This window comes from Musca domestica, unplaced genomic scaffold (assembly GCF_030504385.1).
Source record: "Musca domestica strain aabys unplaced genomic scaffold, Musca_domestica.polishedcontigs.V.1.1 45, whole genome shotgun sequence".
Taxonomy (NCBI): domain Eukaryota; kingdom Metazoa; phylum Arthropoda; class Insecta; order Diptera; family Muscidae; genus Musca; species Musca domestica.
This window is the reverse complement of record NW_026712335.1, coordinates 7,504,317-7,525,731: the sequence shown is the minus strand read 5'-3', so window position 1 is coordinate 7,525,731 and position 21,415 is coordinate 7,504,317.

Here is a 21,415-nt window from a genome sequence, read left to right as displayed (position 1 = left end):
TCTTCTTTGTTGAAAAAATTCAAAATTTTTCATTAAACCGCGAATATTTTAAATCCCGGCGAAATCAGAAAACCATGACAAGGTTACTTCTGATCTTTACATTGATGTTAACATCCAACAAATCGGATATATAGCAAAATATGTGCGATATATATGTCTATCAAAGAAGATGTGCTTGAAAGATCTCATATATGTCGAGAACGGCTGAACTGATTTCGACAGTTCTCATTAATTCAGAATGGCCTCTTGACAGGAAAGAAAAAGCGCATAAAAATATCTCTCTAAAGATGAAAATATTGATTTCGTAACATTTTCTCATATTTTTTCAATTTTGTCATATTTTTGGCATATTTTTATTTTGAATTAAACATTTGGTAATATTTCTACAGCCAACAAAACTAAGTAGTTAGGATATCAGGATATCATATACAGATCGCATTTATGGCCCGATCCTTACGAAATTTTGCATGGGGATAAGATGAGGGTCAGAATAGAAGCCTACTCTTTTTGGAGATGATCGCCATATATTTAGGGGTTGAAATGGACCAAAAAACTGCAAAATTGTCAGCAGGTCGTAATTATCGCCCGATCCTCACGCACATTTGAATGGGGGTTACCGCACATTGCAAAAGCCAAGCAGTTTCGGATGACCATCCAAAAATATTCAATGTGTGAAATAGTTTGCCAACTTTTGTAGACAAAATACGAAAATGTCCATTCCAGTGACTTTTTTGAGAATTCACAAATACAGGAAAGACGCACTTCTGACTATTTCGTTAAGGCTGATTTCGTTGAAGAATATAGTCAAATGTCTGTATCTCATATAGATGCGTTTCAGCCAAAAAACAATAATAAATGTTAATCTTTTGCCACTTCTGAGAGATTATAGGTCTTTGGAAAATATTGGTTCCAGATCTAGGAAGACCATTTAAGTGCAACATCTACCAATAAATTGGCAAATTAGTTTAAGTTGCTATTCTTCGAAAATTAGAGAACGAAACATAATGATTTTCTTTTATTATTTGTCACAATATCTTGTGGAATTCTTTCGAGTATCTCACCTACATTAACTGTATCGTTTTCTATAGTGTTGTAGGGTATTCAACGGTCGGCCCCGCTCGACTGTGGCCTTTGCTTACTTGTTTATATTTAAATAAATTTATTTTCGAATAAATATTATAAATCTATTCATTTTATACAACTCAATTTAAAAAATATCACATATCCAACTGGCTCATACCCGACCAACATATTTTCAAACTCCCGATTTTGTTTTTCATTTGTTACTGTATCCTTAGGTAATTGTTATTCGCACAGCTCGCTTGGCTGGACAACAACCATGGCGGAGTGCTGGAGTTCTTTTGTAGCTCGAAGTCGAACGTTGATTGCAACCTAATTGTTGGGTTTCCATTACGTCTGGACTTTTTACAATCAAATAAACTTTGGCTGCCGTTTTTGTGTTGATTGTTATTTTGTTGCTATTTCCATTGTTTGTCGTGGCCAGAAGGGCGAAAATTTTGGCTGGAAGCCAAAAACAAAATGGAAAACAGAACAAAACAAAAATGGAGAAAACTTTGTCAAGTTTGTTAACAAACTGAAACAGCCATGCCATAAGAACAACAATTTTACAAACATCCACATCCGTAGATTCGAATCCAAGCATGTGTTCGTATTTGTGGTTTTATGGTTTAAGGCTGTATATTCGAAGTAGACAATAATGGCGTTTGATGGTGGAAAACTTTATTTTGGACAAAGTCGAATTCGATGTGACCCTATATAACGACAGCTGACATTATGAAGTAGAAAAAATCCAAAAATTATGATATTTTGCACGGATTGCATTTTTAGAGAATTAAAAACTATTTAAATTCTACAATTTAAAATATTTGTTTAGTTTAGTTTATTTTTATGGGTCTGGAAAGTTCTCCCTGCTTCGATGGCAATAATACCATATTAATTGAAATGTTGAAAACTAACACATTTTAAAGTAAATATTACATTACCAAAAAAAGTTATAAAGTTTCAATCGGTGCTCCTACTGATATACACCCTACCTACGTTATATTTATACCCTACAACACTATGTAATGGGGTATTATATATTTGATTCGGAAAAAATATGTGTAACACCTCGAAATATTGGTCATAGACCAACCATGCTGTGTATCGATCTACCCATCTCCCAGAGCTGAGTCGATCTAGCCATGTCCGTCCGACACAGGTCGCAATTTTGGTCCGATTTTGCAAGTAGTTAGGATTAAGGTCGGCATAGAAACCTATTGTTTTCAGAATGATCTTTTAAAAATCTCTGTTATTATCCCAAAATCTTTAGAGATTTGATCATTCCAGTCCAAAGAGTTTATGATCTGATAGGGTAACACATGGCAAGCCCCGCCTTATTGTAGGCTTTACTTACTTGTTACATATACTATTTTTGGGGGATGCACTATTAATACCCTGAAAAATACCCGTTTAATATGAGGCTAGAAAGTGCCCAGTACTTTTATTAGCGAAAATTCCGCCTTACAATTTTAGATAAGTGCCAACAGTTCATTTTCTAGTACTCAAAATGTCGAATTTGTTCTGTTTCGCAAACGCTTTTTAATCAAAACCTCATACATCGTACTAAATTTTCAGACTTTAAAGGTTTTAGATATTATTCAAGTTTTTCCTTTTTCGGAAAGATTTATAGGAAAAAGTCTTCAAAATCTTTAATTTTGAAGTTTACCGAGGAGGCTATTAGTAAAACCATTGCACAATGGATCCACATTCAATGTTCTGCCCAAAACTATTTCAATGTCTCCATATATAAACTCTAGAAACCAACAGTGACCCTAAAATCAAATTTCAGCTCTATTCCTTAACCCAGTGCCGAATTTTGTAACATTTAGTACGCATATCCAAACAATCTACATCTCTTCATCGTAGACATCAACAAATTTAGTATCATTAAATACTCTTCGAACCACCGACAGATCTCAACAATAAAGACCTCAAAATCAAGCTTACCATGAGACCCAACAGCGAAATCCATGATTCAACCCAGATTTCAACTCTATTATAATACAAATTTCCAAAACCATCTCAATACCTTAATTCAAGATACAAACAAAGACCTTAATGCCAAATATGAGGATTCCAGTCCCATCCCAATGACAAATTTAGTACCTTTTGGTACTTTTTGTACAAATATAGTACACAAATCCAAACACCTCCATATCTCTAGGATAATCACGAACAGAGACTCCAATGCCGAATTTCAGATTTCAACCACTATCTGCTCAACGAATAACAAAGTGTACCAAATATAGTCCTATTTAGTACTTTTCGTTCGATTGTAGTACTCATTTCTAAAACCACCCCTTTATCACAAACCCACCACCAATAGGGACCCCAATAGAAATGTTCAAAATTCCAGCTTCAGCCGTTTACAGATACCAAGAGAAACCTCAATATCACGTTTTGGGGTTCCAGCTCTCTGCCTTCACCCAATGCCCGATTTAGTACTTTTCGTGCAAATTTTGTACACAATTCCAAATCCACCCCCATATCTCAATTCCAGATACCAAAAGAGACCAAAATATCAAATTTGAGGATTCTAGGCGTATAGCTTCCCCCAATAACAAATTTGGTAGCATTTAGTAATTTTCGAACAATTATAGTACGCATTTGTACAACCACCACCAGAACTCTACACCAGATACCAACATAAATCTCTATATAAATTTTCGGAATTCCACCAACATTGACATTCATATCACATTTCAGTTTTTCAGCTCTATTCCTTCACCCGATACCAAACTTAGTACTATTTAGTACTTTTCGTGCTATTGTAGTACACATTTCTAAAACCACCTCTATATCTCAATTCCAAATACCAACAGAGACTTAAATATCAAATTTGAGTATTCCAGCTCTTTTCCTTCGCCCAATACCCATTTAAGTACTTTTCGTACAAATACAGAACACATTTCCAAACCAACACCAAATCTCAAATACCGCTACCATCAGTAATCAAAATATCAAATTGCAGAATTTTATATCTATGGCTTTACCCAAATATTAATACTAAATTCAATATTTTTCGTAGAATGATCGCACAATTTTCTGAAAGCATCTCCATATGCCAAGGCTACATATGAACAGCGACCCTAGCACAAAATTTTAGATACCATGCACTATCTTTTCACCCAATACCAAATTGTACCAAATACAGTGCTATTTTGTATTTTTCGTGCACTTTTAGTGAATATTTTCAAAAACACCTCTTTATCACAAAAGTACCACCAACAAGGACCTCAACACAAAATTTCAAAATTCCTGCTTCATATATTCGCCCTAAACCAAACTGTTCCGAATTTAGTACCATTTAGTACAATTCGAAAACGTAGTACACATTTCCAAAATCACCTTCACATATCAAACTTACTTTCAAACCATGACTATCATACCAAAATGGTACCATTTTAGAAGTTAAGTAAAATGTTAGAACTTTTCGTAACCTTAATGTTCGAATTTCCAGAAACCCTATGTTACATCCATGCTGCACTCCATAGGTGAATAGAATAGCACACAACAAGTAAAGAAGCAGCAGGGGCAAAATTTTAATACCCTCCTCCATTTGGAAGAAACTTGAAAAAATTAAAAAAAATCCGTTGAAAACTACCGCTTAAATGGGGTCTATAAGAAGACGTGAACCTGCATAAGTAATTTTTGGCATAGGCTGTAGTACCGATTGCGAACTTCTAATACAAATTTTGAAACAATTCGGGTAAAAAATGACGCTAAAATCAAAATACCGAATATTGGGAGGTACAGTTGTATGGGGGCTATACAACATGCACGAACGAAAGTGGACCGAGATTTACGAACATAACCTGCCTACTGGCAAATACACACATGTGTGCAAAATTGTAGTCTTCCATTTCAATTCGTTCGAAAGATTACAACATGGACTTAGAATTTTACTTAGTAGGGTCTATCATTTCTGTTACCATGAGTGAGTTACAAACGAAATGACAAAGTTAATATACCCTCCATGGAATGGTGGAGGTTATAACAAGTAAAAAAGCTGTAAGTTTTAATACCCTCCACCATTTGGTAAAAAATTTGGCAATTTCCAAAAAATAAAATCCGTTAAAAATTCTGTTAATATCTTAAGAATTCCGAATGCTTATACGACGACGTGGGCCTGCATAGGCAACTTTTGTCATAAGTTATTACAATATTTAAATGCGAAACTTGAAGAAAAATCTGTTTATAATGAAGCTAAAATAATTAAAATACCGTAATGGGGCTACCGTTATATGGGGGCTATACGAAGACGTGGACCTGCACAGACAATTTTCTGGCATGGGCTGAAGTATCCATTACGAACTTCCCATGCTGTATTTGAAACAATCCCGGTAAATAATGTCGCTAAAATCATCAACATACCGAATATCGGGGGGTACGGTATATGGGGCTATAAGAAGATTTGGACCTATATGGCCCATTTTTTGTATTATGCTGCAGTATCTATTACGAACTTCAAATGCCAAATTTGGAACGATTCCGTTAAGTAATGTCGCTAAAATCATCAAAATACCGAATATCGGGGGTACCGTTATATGGGGGCTATATGAAGACGTGGACCTACATGGCTCATTTTTTGACTTAGGATGTAGTATCCATTACGAACTTCAAATACCAAATTTGAAACGAATCCGGTAAATAATGTCGCTAAATTCATCAAAATACCGAATATCGGGGGTACTGTTATATGGGGGCTACACGAAGACGTGAACCTGCACAGATAATTTTCTGTCTTGGGATGCAGTATTCATTACGAACTATAAATGCCAAATTTGAAACGATTCCGGTAAACAATGTCGCTAAAATCATCAAAATACCGAATATCGGGAGGTACCGTTATATGGGGGGTATATGATTTCTTGGACCTACATGTCCCATTTACGAACTTAACCTGCCTACTGGCAAAATATACATGTGTGCAAAATTTGAGCCTTCTATCTCAATTTGTTCGAAAGATAGCGTGATTACAACAGACAGACAGACGGACATGGCTAAATCGTCTTAGAATTTTACGCTGATAATGAATATATATACTTTGTTGGGTCTGACATGAGTATTTCAAGGAGTTACAAACGGAATGACAAATCTAATATACCCTCCATAGAATGGTGGAGGTTAGTAGGACTCCAAACAAGAAGAGAATGAGCAACAAAAACAATTCGAACCGTGGATAACCATAGTAAATACATAAGCGTCAAGTTTTGCCTCGCAGCTTGTATTTGTAATGAATGCTTGATGATTATTTTGGTTTTTGGGTAGCAATTCCCTCTCTTCCTTCCACCATTCGCCTACGGCTGCTAAGCCAATTAGCGGCAAACTAATAATAAATTGAAATTTACGCATTTCTAATCTCAAGGGAAAAACGCTACCGTAACGATATCATTTCTCAAACAAAACACCTAAAGATGAGAAAAGGAAATTTTTCAATGGATGGATGGATGGTCAGAAGGAAGTAAGGAGACTGACTGTAAGGATGCAAACGCAATAAATGGTGTAATGTTTTGACAACATAGCTCACACCAGGCTGGCTGTTAATTGGAACAATAAGGCTCAAGCAAGAGAAAAAAAAAATAACTTTATGATTTTATTAATGCTAGCAGCGGCGGCAACAACAACAACAACGGCCATAACAAACAAATAAAACAATTGTGGCCAAGGACAAGTGAGAGTATTTGGGAAGGCATTAAATTACCCAAAGGGGCAGAACAAATGAAATTAACCTCGAAATGTTAAGGGTTGATTAGACACATCATCACTCAGGGCACACCAACTGCTTTTAATTGCCATAAAACCACCTTTTCACCTTTTTTTTTTTGGCTGCCCTTTAAGGGATATGGAATTAAAGCGAAAGAGAGGGAGATAAAGCCGAGGGTAGGGAAATACCCCTCCATAAAGAATGAATGAATGAAAAGAGAAAAACACTCACGTTAATTATGCAAATTAACACAATTTAATATTGTCATCACGTAACGCACTTCATTTGTTGTTCGCTGGGAATGAATGGATGGATGGATGCGTCAAACGTTAATTTCTTTGCCGGCAGCCAGCCACCAACCGTGGCTGATGTCTAAGCTTAGAAACATCCCTTTTTTTGTCATCCATGTAATTTGGATATTTCCGAGAAAAAAAAAAAAACATTTTTTGTTATTTTCGAGGTTTACATTTCCTAAATTTTGTCATCACCATGCCGATGTTGTTTTTGTTGCCTCTGTGAAGGAACAATTATGCAAATGAGCTGTAATTCGTTTTAATTTAAGCGGATTACAATTTAATATTTTTTATTGTCGCAACTCGTGTTGTTGTTGTTGTTGCCGCTGTTGTTTTTCGTTTGTTTGTTTATCTATTTGTTTGTTTATATCATTCACTTTTGTTGTAATGCTGAACATTTTGTTCTGCATGAGTCCTACACATGTATAGATTTTTGAAAACATTTCGAACATTTGAATGTTAAACAACGTCGGATTAGTTGTGTTTTTTGTGTTTGCTCTGGATTTCATGTCATTAATATTCCATCTATGGTTTAGGTCAATTAAATTGGTAATGTTTAATAGTTGTTATTGATTTTACTGAAAATTGAATGACAATTGGATTTTTTGTTTTCTATCTTTAACTTATTCACTGCTGAGAGTACCAGAACCATGAAAACAATGCAGAGTGTTTTGGTTATTTGGGATATTTCGGATATTTAGCTAAAAAGTATGTATTGCATATGTGTATGAACTCTATGAACTTGTTATAGGCTGCAGTACCCATTAGAAACCCCATTTAACGGTACCTTCCGATATTCGGTACTTTGATGATTTTAGAGACATTATTCGCCGGAATTGGTTCAACTTTGGTATTTTAAGTTCGCAATGCATACTACAGTCTATGACAGAAAAATGTCTATGCAGGTCCATGTCTTCGTACACATTCAGTATTTATACCCTACACCACAAGGTGGTCAGGGTATTATGTCTTTGTGCATTTGTTTGTACCAGGCAGAAGGAAACGAGATAGACCCATAGTTCCTTTGGATGATCTGCATAGAATCACATTCTGAGTCGATGTCCGTCCGTCCGTCTGTCCGTCTGTCCGCCTGTCCATGTATTTTTGTAAACAAAGTACAGGTCGCATTTATTGCCCGATCCAGATGAAATTTTGCACAAATCATTTGTTTGGCCCAAGGACGAACCCTATTGAAATTGGAGATAATCGGTCAAAATTTAGATATAGCTCCCATATATATATTCGTCCGATTTGCCTTTTATTGTGCACCAAACGTGTAATATCAGCCCGAATTGTATGGAGTTTTGCACATACAACCAAATTAGGCCTGAAAATATGTATGCCAAATTTGATCGAAATTGGTTCAGATATAGCTATAGCTCCCATATATATTGTTTATCCGATTTGTTATTTTTGTCCACCGCCACCGTAATATGCACTCTGCAACAACAATATTTGGGGAAATATATCAAATACAGCTCAGAAATACATTTGCTAAATTTTATCGAGATCGGTTCAGATTTGGATATAGCTCCCATATATAACTTCGTCCGATTTACGTTTGATTGTGCACCAAACGTCTAATATTTGTCCAAATGGGATGGAATTTGGCACTTACGAGCGAATTGAGTCTAGAAGCTAGTATGTCAAATTTGGTGAAGATCGGTTCAGATATAGCTATAGCTTCCATATATATATATATTATTCATCCGATTTGATATATTTGTTACCCACAACCGTAATATGCACTCCGTAACAACGTTATTCAGGGAAATATATCAAATACAGCTCAGAAATAGCTTTGCCAAATTTTATCGAGATCGGTTCAGATTTGGATATAGCACCCATATATATCTTTATCCGATTTCAAATCAATTGTGCACCAAATGGGCAATAAAATTCCGAATTTAAAATATACAAATGCTTCGGCATATTTAGTCCTTTGAACTTTAAATTATAATTATAATCATAGCGTGTATGATTGAATTCTCCCATAAAAACTTTTAATTATTATGTGGAGCTCTACTTAATTAGCAAAGTGATGTAGGGTATCATAAAGTCGGCCCCGCCCGACTTTAAGACTTTCTTTACTGGTTTTAAGATTGTAACACAATTTTTAACGGATTTTATTTTTTTTTTTTGAAAATTGCCAAATTCGTTCCAAATGGCGGAGGACATTCAAAGTTCAGCCCGGCCGAACTTATAGCTTTTTTACTTGTCTACTGTTAGCCTTATACCACTGCAAAGGCGTTGTAGGTCAATGCTTCTTAATAAAATCATATTCCAACTGAAACGATTTCAAAAATATGTGAAATCGGCCAAGAATATATATGGAAGCTATATCCAAATTTTAGCCGATTTCTAATTAATTTGTCAAATTTATTATTATATACAAATTCCGCCACACATTCTGAATTTCATTGGAATAGGACATACATATGGTGTTTGGTACATAACATTGATGAGATCGGGAGATGTACCCAAACCTCAACCGATTAGACAAATTTAATTCTCTACCAAATCTAGTCACTCATGCTGAATTTCATTGGAATCGGACATACGTATCGTGTTTGGTGCATCAAATATGTGAAATCTCCAAAATATATCCAAATCTGAACCGATTTCAATATAATTTGACAAATATATTTATCAAATATATGAAATCGGGCGAAAATATATATGAGAGCTATATCCAAATCTGAACCGATTTCCATATAAAATAACAAATATATTTTCTGATCAAATCCCGTCATTTATTCCAAATTTGGAGAATGTATCTGTAATCGATCAATAGATATGTGCATATAAAATCCAAATTCTTGGGAGGTACCTCCAATTCTGATGTCATATCTCCAGTTCCGAGTGGAATTTTGAAAAATATATATAGCCTTTGTTACTTTCAGGGGATGTCGGAGTATACTTGGAAATTTTCAGGAAAATCTGTTAAGCGGTTTTCGAATCCATAAATTACAAACAAACGTACAAACATTTGCATCTTTTATAGATATAGAAAGAAGATTTCGAGGAGTTGCAAACGGAGTGACAAATCGAAAGAGAAAGGACCATCCGATTTTGCTCAAACTCTGCAAATCCTAGCAATTTTATCAATGCTAGGTCAGATGCCAAAATTAACTATATCGGTCTACTCCATGAAATACAAAAGGTCAACATTTTATGGGTCCATATTTTGAATAACGATAAAAGTCATAAAGCGCGAAATTAGCATACGAGTCCTTTTAAACTCCCTACATCCCAATATTTCAGTGAAGACAAAGTCTGGTGAGAATATGGGATATATCGGATCACTTCCAGAATTTTTTGAGATGTGACACTTAATGAGCGAGGTGATAGTGTGGTTGTTATTGTTGTTTTTGTACACAAAATTCACCGGTCCCCTTACTTTTGCTGATTCTCTTCCTGGCTTTTGTAAACGATCTTCCCCCACCAGCTCACAGCAACATCATAATCCGTTTGCTTCTAAACACTCAAATGAGTTATGTTCATTCCATTACTATCTTAGAGTCAACTGTTACTCTATTCCGGGCATTTCGACTCCTACCTTAATTTACAACCTCCCTTACTTAGAATAAATATGTTTCACTTGTGAGTAAAACGAGCAAATCAGGCCGCTGATGCAAAGACAAAATACGTGTAGTTCCTATTGGTAATCTGCTGAAGAAGCACTTACTGTCCATCCGTCCATGTATTTCTGTTACCAAATAATGATCGGATATATTGTCTGCTTGAGATAAATCTTAGCAGAATTCATTTGTTTGGCCCAATGACGAACTCCATTGAAATTGGTTGTAATCGCTCGATCCTCGACCAATTTCAGATTTCTTGTACTCCTAGTGTGCAATATCTGACCAAATAGGAGGTATTTAGTCACATGTGACCGAATTATGCCTAGAAGTAAAATTTAAACAACATCGGAAAATTGGGGAATTATTTTTGATTTTATAAAAGTTATCAATGTTCAAAAATTTTACCCTTTTTGGAGGAGGTACAGGGTTGCCCATATTCGACGGACCTTTGGGACCATTGGAATAATCGACGAGGCTTGTCCGCAGGCAACATTCTTTGCGTTAATTGAATTTTGTACGGGAACAAATGCAACTCAATGCGAATAATCCGTTGTAAAGTGGACCGAGTCATGCCAAACTGCTGAGCTGCGTTTTTGGGATGTTTTTGGGGACCTCTCAACACTGGCTCGTACGGCAGCGATATTCTCGGCCGATCGCCTTGGTCGACTTTTATATGGCCTCTTCGGATTAGGAAGAGCCTTACCAGTCGACAATTTTTCGTATAAACGCTTAATGGTGTTCTTAGAAGGCGCACTTCTCACATTTTTTAATGTTTTAAAAGCAAAGTTGAGTTTTCACAATTGACTTCTTGTAAATTTCAACTATTTCAGAGGGCTCGCGTGGCGTGTATTGGTTCATGGTAAAAATCTGCTTGGACTGACGCTTCAAACGCGGTATGTCATTAAGCGATGTGACATCTCTGTCAAAAGTTATGGCGTTTCCAGATGGGTCCGTCGAATATGGGCAACCCTGTACTAGAAAAATAGAAACTAGCATCTGGCATATGTCCAATATAATTATTCCTTAAAGATTTTAGATTTATTCCAACAGTTAGTGTTCGGCCTTTTTAGTACTCAAAATGCAAATTTTTGTTCAGTTTCACACACATTTTTTAATCTAAACTCATATTTCAGGATTTCCGCTCTATCCCTCCACTCAATAACAAATTTCGTAACATTTAGTACGTATATCCAAAAAAATCCACAACTCTCCCTCCTAGACACCAATATTGATACAAAATTATTATCATTTCGTACTTTTCGAACAATTATAGTATGAATTTTGCAAAACCACCACCAGATACCAACAGACACCACAATATCAAGCTTCGGGATTTCAGCTCTTTATATCCACCCAATACCAAATTTAGTCATTTTCGTACAAATGTAGCACGCATTTCCAAAACCCCGCAAAATATCAAACAGCGGTACTATCAGTAATCTAAGTATGAAATTTGAGAATTCTATCTCTATCCATTCGCCCTACCTTCAACAGGGGCCCCAATACAAAATGTCAGCTTCATCCGTTCAGCCTAAACCAACTGTTACGGGTTTAGTGTAATATAGTAAGGTTCGCAGACTTAGTACTTATTTCCAAAATCCCCTTCATATATCAAAACTTACTTCCCAACCTTGATTCTCATACCAAATTTCAAAAATTAGGAAACCAACGCCCATACAAAACGGCTGAAGAATGAAATTTTGCACGAGGTGCGTAGGCGTAGACGATTTGTACTAAAATGGTACGAAAAGTACTAAACTTCGAATATGGTACCAGTTGGTATTATGTGATTTTATATAATTTATTCGAAGTTTAGTGGCATTTTAGAACTTTTCGTAACCATAAAATCCGAAAAAAATACTTTCAGAATTCAAGCTATTTCTCTTTGTCCATTTTTAGTACATTTTAGTACTTCTCGTACCATTTTAGTACGAATCGTCTACGTCTACGCACCAAGACTAACCCTCGTGCAAAATTTCATTCTAGCTTCAGCCGTTTTGTATGGGCGTTGGTTCTCAGTTATTTATTTCACTACACCCTTAGATACAAGGTGGCGCAAAAGTAAATCTCCTATCAGAATATCCTATAAATTTTACGATTGGCCCCTAATTTCTTAATTACAGCATCGGAAGTTCACCTTGTACATGCATACATACTTGACAAACATTCCAATGTTTTTTTTTTTTTGCCTGTAATTAAGACATTAGGGGCCAATCTTAAGATTTATAACATTTTCCGATGGGAGGGGGATAGGAGCTTAAGTCTTCTCATATGGGCGTTGATATGGCCATTACTTATTCACCTTTTAGTAGATCCTGAAGTGGCCAATTTTTAGTAATTTTTTATATTTTTTCTAAGACTGGCAAAGATTCATAGCAAAAATTTTCATTACAAAATAACGGGTTTCCTAACAAATTTTTTTGTAATTGTAAAAAAGAAATCAAATTATATCATCAAATCAACCAATTTTTCAAGGCCCAGCTACCCGAAATAAAAAGTTATTCTTTGTCCACCAGAACTGTAGAGGAAAATTATATTTAATTTTTCTAAAATTACTTTTTATTTTGATTAAAGCTTTGATTACTAACTCGATCCGATACCGACTTTAACTGGCCAGAAAATACCTAAAGATTCGTGCTACATGCACTCACTACAATATTGAGTTGGTAACTCCATTTGTAAAGAGAATTTTTGTCCGTTCATATTTTGACCATGACCTTACATGACTTTTCCACTGCCAGCCGATGATGCTGATACTATCATAGCGTCACCTTTAGTTTTTTACCTATAATTTACACTTTAGTCCTCGAGTGACTAGTGGCAATTGGAAAATCTCCTCCCTTGTTTTCCATAATTTTACAATAACAGAAATCTCAGCTTCTTAACCTTCCATGTTGAACATACTTAACATCCATATAATTACACAGATGAAGGCTGCAAACAAAAAATATTTGCACACAATTATATGCAAAAATAAATAATATTCCACAAATCTGCCAAAATGTAAGAAAACAAGTTTTAACGACTTTTCTTTGGCATTGTTTTTTATTCATTGCCCCGAAACGAAAACAAAGGGCATTAACATAAAAAACCCATAAAATTCATAATACACTTAAAAAAGTTATGGCCCTAATGGCAGACAAACTCTCAAATGCAAGCAGAACCATTTGGAAATTCAAATTAGAAAAATGGAGAAATGGTTTCCACCCATTCAATTACAAGTCTTTATAATGGCTTTTTGTTAGACAAGTTCTAGGAGAGAGAGACGATTTGGTGTTCACTCTCTGTCTCTCATTTTTAAGGCAGGAGCAATGAACAAAAGGTAAATGACGTTTATAATGCTTCCTTACAACCCCACCAAAAATGTTAGTGAATAGCCAAAAAAAGAAGCCATTCGAAAGAGAAAGTTTGTCTGATAAGTTTCCCGAATACATTACATGGTGGGTGCCACCACCAGCAGGGACTCGAAAACTTTTTAGCCATTACAGATTATTTTCTTCAGACGTATCGCTGGTGTTATGAATGGGTCTTTCCCCTCAAAGTCCTTTGCATGTTTCTCTACATCAGGGTTGTGCTTTTTCAACCATTCTTTTCCTGAATTCAACTGATTATTGTTGTTTTTGTGTGATTTCCTTGATGTTGTTAGTGTTGAAGCTTGTTCTAGCTGCTAACTATGTGAACGATAATGGCATTAATGTTGATTATCCCCCAAACCGAAGATGAAGAGTCATCGCCATCATCATCATCATCTTCATCATTTGGCCTGTGAATGCTGCCATTTGGATTTTTTAGCTTTTGCCCTTTGTAACACACACTTTTTATTGTTGGTGCATACATGTTTGAGTGTAAGAAGGTTAGCTGATGCTTCAAACGTTATGTCGATGTTCGTTTTTTTTTTTCTTCTTGATCTCCAAAACATCCACTTAAATCAATTTTCTGAATTTATTTCCAACCACACCAATCAAGTCGTGAATCGAGTGAATTACAATGAGGTGGTTTTGATAGACAATGTTGCCACTTAGGAATTCTTCTATAGCATTGGCATGTAAGGGAATTTGGATACCATAGTTTCTAGTTTGTAAGGACTTTTTAAGCAAATGGTTCTCAAGATCAGACGAAGCAGCGGCTAGAATCCTGAAATTTAACCGCTTAACTTTTTGTTTGCAGGAGCCGGCCAGCGTTCGTGGAAAAAAAGGAGAAAATGATGATGAATGAATTTTCCTGAGGTATCAATAATGGCTACAATTAAAAAATTTGGATTTTGGGCGGACACGAAAGTTAAAATTATTCTAAATTTTGTTTTTTTTTTTTTGGGTGAGATATGAAGAAAAATAGACAGACCTGACTTAAACTTTATATAAATATTACGATAGGTAAAGTTTTAACCAAATTCAGTCCAATTCGAAATTTGAAATTAAATCTATTTATATAAAAGAGAACGGAAATAACAGACTGACTGAGAATCAACGACCAGACGAAGCGGCTGAAGCTAGCATCCTGAAATTTAGCTCGAAGTCCAGTCTTAGTGCGTAGGCGTGCGATAAGGCTGGGTTTTTGAAAATTCGTACTAAAAGGATACGAAAAGAACTAAAATTAACTAGAGATTGAATATTTTGCATTGGAAAACGGTATGAGCTAAAAAATCTGAATGAGAGTCATTAAGAATTTAGAACAAGTAAGCAAAGGCTATAATCGTGCGGGGCCGACTATGTTATACCCTACAATACTACAATATGTTAGAAGCCCCTTATGTCCAAATCCATATTGGAAGAGTTCAATTTTGAAATTAGGATTTTTACTAAGGACATTTGCCCAATATTTACGCACTCCGTCGGGCTGTTAGATGTTGTAGTCCATTTTACAGCCAAATATAATCCAATGATCATCCAAAATGCTAGAATTCTTCCCTGTCATTAACTCCCTTCAATTGTGTGATCGGAAAATCATTTCTGTTTTTGGTTCATTTGAACCCCTAAATATTTTGCAATCATCTCCAAAAGCAAGAAGCCCCTCCGTATCTCCAAATTTAGACTCATCTATATGATTTGCTTGTGTACGATATTTGGCTATATTCGTCAACGAAATCAGCATAAAAAGCCTTTTATGTATTTCGGATATCGCCTGTAAGTAATGCTGGTATTGTTCCACACAAAATTAGTGGTCCATTGTACCTGCTGTCGTAAACTCTTACTTTATGAGAAATTTCGTGTGCTTTGGTTTATATTTGTGACCTTTATAACGGCTACAAAATCGAGAAAATGTTTAGTTGTTGGTCCATTTCAACCCCTAATATATTGCGGACATCTTTGAAAACAATAGGCCTAGCCCTTCTGAGCCCAACCCTACCCTTGTGAAAATTTTCATGAGGATCGGACGATATTTGCAATACTTAAATAATATCCCCAACCTGCGTTGTAAGGTGAAAAAATATTACAAAATATGAAAATGTAAAAAATTCTGAATTGCCAAAATTTTTCAAAATCGGTCCATCCATTCCAGAGATATAAGCATTCTAACTAACATCCCCTTCCTTTGTATATACACATTGTATATATTTCGCTATATATAACCGATATATTTATTATCTGCATCTACGTAATGGTCAGAATTGACCTGTTCGTCTATTTGCGAATTCGCCGGGATTAAAAATATTCGCGCTTTAATGGAAAATTTTACTTTTATTTAACACAAATGTTGTGGCATATTTCTCCCACTAAATATTACCCGATGACCATCAAAATTGGAAGGCTTCTGCCCAGCCCTAAGCTCTAGCCCCATGCTAACTTCCGCTTTGATTGGTCTATAATTGCGACCTGTAGAGCAGATGCAAAATCAGGATTCTTTCAGTTTTTGGTCCATTTCAACCCCTAAATATAATGCAATCATCTCCAGAAAGAAATAGGGTTCTATTCTGACCCTAGCCCCACCTACATTCTAAATTTCGTGAAGATCGGACCATAATTGGGACCTGTAGAGTGATTACAAATTATCATGGACAGACGGACGGACATAAATAGCTAGAACGACTCAGCTCGGCGAGATAGGAAGATGCATATATACTTTCCTATGTGGGAAACCAATATTTCGTGGTGTTACATAATTTTTAGCCCAATCAAACTTATAATACCCCCAACACATAGTGTTGTAGGGTATAATGAGAGTTACTGATGGAGTGCAGGACAGAGTTACCAAAGATTTTTATGAAAATTCAAACTTTAAGATTTCGAAATTTTTGATATGGTACTAAACTTCGTAAATTGTACCATTTGGTATTATGTGAACGGAGAGAGCTAAAATTTAAATTTTGGTTTGAAAATCAAGTACGTTTGATACATGAAAGTGGTTTTGGAAATGTGTACTAAGTGTACGAACTGTACTAAATGATACTGAATTTGAAGCAGTTTGGTTTACGGTAAACGGATGAAGCTGATAATTTTTAGATTTTGCATTGGGTAGGTTTGTTGGTGGTAGGTTTGTGAGAAAATGGGTACTACAAGTGCAAGAAAAGTACTAAATAGCACTACAATTACAATTTGGTATTGGGTGAACAGATATTGCTTGAAATCGGAAATTTGTTATTAGAGACACTGTTCATGTGTCGCCTCCACACATGGAGGTGGTTTCAGAAATGTCTACTATACTTGGTTCTGGGGGAAGGGATAGCGATAAAATTCTGAAATGCGATGTTTAGATTACTCATGGTATCTATGTTAGAGATTTGACGTTGGTTTGGAAATGCGTCCTATATTTATACGAAAAGTACTACATGGTACTAAATTTGGTATTTGGCAGAGATATGGGGCTGGAATCATCAAATTATATATTAAAGCTTCTCTTGGTATCTGGAATCGAGATACATTGAAGTGGTTTTGGAAATGTGTGATTTAATTATTTGAAAAATACTTAGTAGTGCTTAATTGGGTATTGGGTGAAGGGTAGAGCTGGAATTTGATATTGAGGTCTCTGTCGGTATCTGCGATTGAGATATGGAGGTGGTTTTGAAAATGTGTACCATAATTGTACACAAAATACTAAATAGTACTAGATTTAGTACTGGTTGGAAGAATAGAGCTAAAATCCTGTTATAAATTTCACTGTTAGTGCCAGTGGTTGAGAGGAGCAGTCGGTTTTGGATAAGCGTTCTATAATTGTACTAAATTTGGTAATGGAGGAAATAAGAGAGCTTAAATTATAAATGAGTCATGAGTACTATAATTCTACTAAATTCGTTGTTGGGTGAAGAGATAGTGCTCCAATCCTGAAATTTGATATGAATGTCACTGTTGGTGTCTGTAGTTGGGGAAAGCAGCTGGTTTTGAAAATAGGTACTTTAATTACATTGAAAAAAGTACTTTATTTGGCAATAGGGGAAATTACAGAGCTGGAATTCTGAAATTAGATTTTAAGGTATCTTTCGGTATCTGGTGTTTAGATCTGTTGGTATTAATTTTATGGTTTATATATGGAGTTGTTCAAATAGTGTAATGGAGTAATGAAATAGTAGTTCTGCAGAAAAATGGGACGGCGCTCCATTATGCAATGGTGATACTAATATCCTCCTAGGTAAACTTCAAACCAAAGATTTTGAAGACTTTTTGATATAAAAGGTAGACATTCTCCTATTATTCTTTTCGAAAGAGAAAAATTTGAACAATATATTAAACCTTGAAAATCGGAAAATTTTTTACGATGAACGAAGTTTTGATTGAACAAGTTAAAAAGCAGTAAGTTCGGCCGGGCCGAACTTTTAATATGCTCCACCATTTGCAACGAATTTGAAAATTTTCAAAAAATAAAATCTTTAAAAAATTCTGTTAAAATTTTAAAAATACCGAATATAGCCGTTATATTGGGGTCTATACGACGTGGACATACATAGGCATTGTTTGTCATAAGCCATTGCCATATTCAAATTCTAAACTTGAAGTAAACGGTGAATAATGTAGCTAAAATCATCAAAATATCGTATATAAGGAGGTGCCGTTAAATTGGAGCTGTGCGAAGACCTGGACCAGCACAGACAATTTTCTGTCACAGGCTGTAGCATCCATTACGAACTTCAAATACCACATCTCAAACAATTTCGGTGGGTATTGTACCTAAAATCGTCAAAATACCGAATATAGGGAAGTACTGATATATGGGGCCTATACGAAGACCTGGACCCGCACAGACAATTTTCTGTCACAGACTGTAGTTCCCATAACGAACTTCAAATACCAATTTTGAAACAATTCCCGTGAATAATGTCGCTAAAATCATCAAAATACCGAATATAGGGAGGTACCGTTATATGGGGGCTATATGAAGACGTGGACCTGCACAGACAATTTTCTGTCTTAGGGTGTAGTATCCATTTTGAACTTCAAATACCAAATTTAAAACAATTCCCGTAAATAATTTCGTTAAAATCATCAAAATACCGAATATCGGGAGGTACCTTTATATGGGGGCTATACGAAGACATGGACTTGCACATACAATTTTCTATCTTAGACTGTAGTATTCATTAAGAACTTCAAACAACAATTTTGAAACAATTCCGGTGAATAATGTCGCTAAAATCATCAAAATACCGAATATAGGGAGGTATATGGGGGCTATACGAAGACGTGGACTAATAAGGCCTAACACGAACTTACTTATATTTACTTAGACGTGCAACTACAAACCTTAATAGAATATTTGTAATATGACCAATATTGAAGATTTTCTCCAACTGGTAACCTTACAATCCTCATTCCTCATTTCAGTGCTTCTTTTTTTCTTCTCTTTACTTTTACCACATCATTGGTGGTGCTCTCATCAGTTTCTGGGTCGTTGATTCCTCTACATGTCGAATGAGTAATGCTTCTATCCCAGAACACTTTTCGATTTAATTTGTAAAAGTATCCCAAGTTGAGCAGCCCCAATGATTAGGGGTGCTAATGCGGGTTTACGTTTCGTAACGTGTTTGCGTTAGCCGAAGCCAAGATATTTATTTTTGTATGGATAGATAATCTGATATAATATTGCAACAATTTGTAAAATTGTATTCTTAGTCATTTTTTCGTTGTCTTCTTCTTGTTTGCCGTTCCCCTTGTCTTAAGTAACACCCTCCCCACACAAATAAATATTCTAATTCAAATGCTTATAAATGGCTTGTCTTGTCGTAAATCACTTTACAATTTGTTGAACAACAACAACAACAACGAAATTGTATATCTGCTTAAATACAATTTGTTAAGACATTTTTTTTATAAATAAAAGAACAACATGCTTCAAGTTTGTAAACTTAAGAGGTCCAATGGAATATACATATGTACGGGTGTGTTTTTGCATGAGCCAAAATGTAAGAACTATTTTTTATGGTTACATGTGTTCGCATATATTTGGGGCGTTTTGAATGTGCTATTTGGGGTAAGTTTATTTGTATGGGTGTCATTATTGTTCTAAGATGGTATTTATATATGAACTTCGAAAAGTTTTGTTTCAAGCGTTTAATAACTATTTTAATGGGAGAAGTTTTTGAATTAGTTCTTAAACATATCTATAAATGTGATAAATTAATTCGTCTAAAAAATCCATGTAATATTAATCATACGACAAGGATGCATTAATGAGTCTGGCTGCAGAGCAGACCTCCGAAAAACTCGCTCGCATTGTACAAAGAGTGAAAACTCACTCCTGAGAGCAGAAAAAACGGGCAAACTCAATTTTTCGAAGTCACCCGAATAAGAGTGAGCATATTTTTCAAGATCTTCGTTCAAAATTGAGGAATTCTACTTTTAACGACCACTCTTTCAGTTTATGTCATACCGTTGTTTTATTTCTATGTATGTGTATTTTTGCAAGATCACACCCCCTCTTCAGGCCTTTTCTATAATTGTTCAAATTGGAGTGACTCGGTAGTGCTCCCACACAAGAAAAAATGAGTAAAGAGTAGACTCAGTAACAAACTCACACTCTTCGAGCAATCCTGCTCGCGAGCATGTTTCGCTCCCGAGTGGAAATGAGCAGAGCTGTGCTCTGCAGCAGGGTGAACAATATTGTATGGGAAATAAAGTCTCTCGCATGACGTTTGACCCATGAAAGATTTGTTTTCTTAACAAAACTTATATCGATTACTTCTTATTAAGTCTCAATAACGTATCTATACTAAGGCGTGGATGTAAATTTTTTTAGATGTACCTCTTGCCATTTTCCCGGAATTTAAGGTATGAAGATGATGTGGACCTATATTCACAATTTTCCAAAAATTCCCAAAAGGTAAACTATATTGACAAGATTTTCCAGGAATTTTGGGCCTTTTTTGATAATATGTCCCTGAAATTCCCATATGGACTCTTATTGAAAATTTCATAATGGAAACGTACCAAGACGTCGACAACTATGTGGAGGCTACATCAGGACGAGAACTATAAGTGAAGGAATTCTCCATAGGAGATCATATCAAGATGTAGACTTTTGTTGAAAATTTTTTCAGAAATTCTTTATATTAAAACTATGCCGAGACGTTTACTACTATTGAAAATGTTCATGGTATTCTTCATATGGAAACTATGTCAAGTCATGGGCCTATGTTAACAATTTTTTTGAATTATAATTTTGACAGTTTTTCAAGATTTCTCCACAATTCTCAAATGCGTGAACTTGCATTGTCAAGACGCGGACTTATAATGATGTTCTTTTTTTCAAGAACACTACACAAGATGTGGACATATACTGACGTTTTTTCTTTCTGGAAATCCTCCACAATTTTTTTCAAGAATTCTCCACACGACAAGACG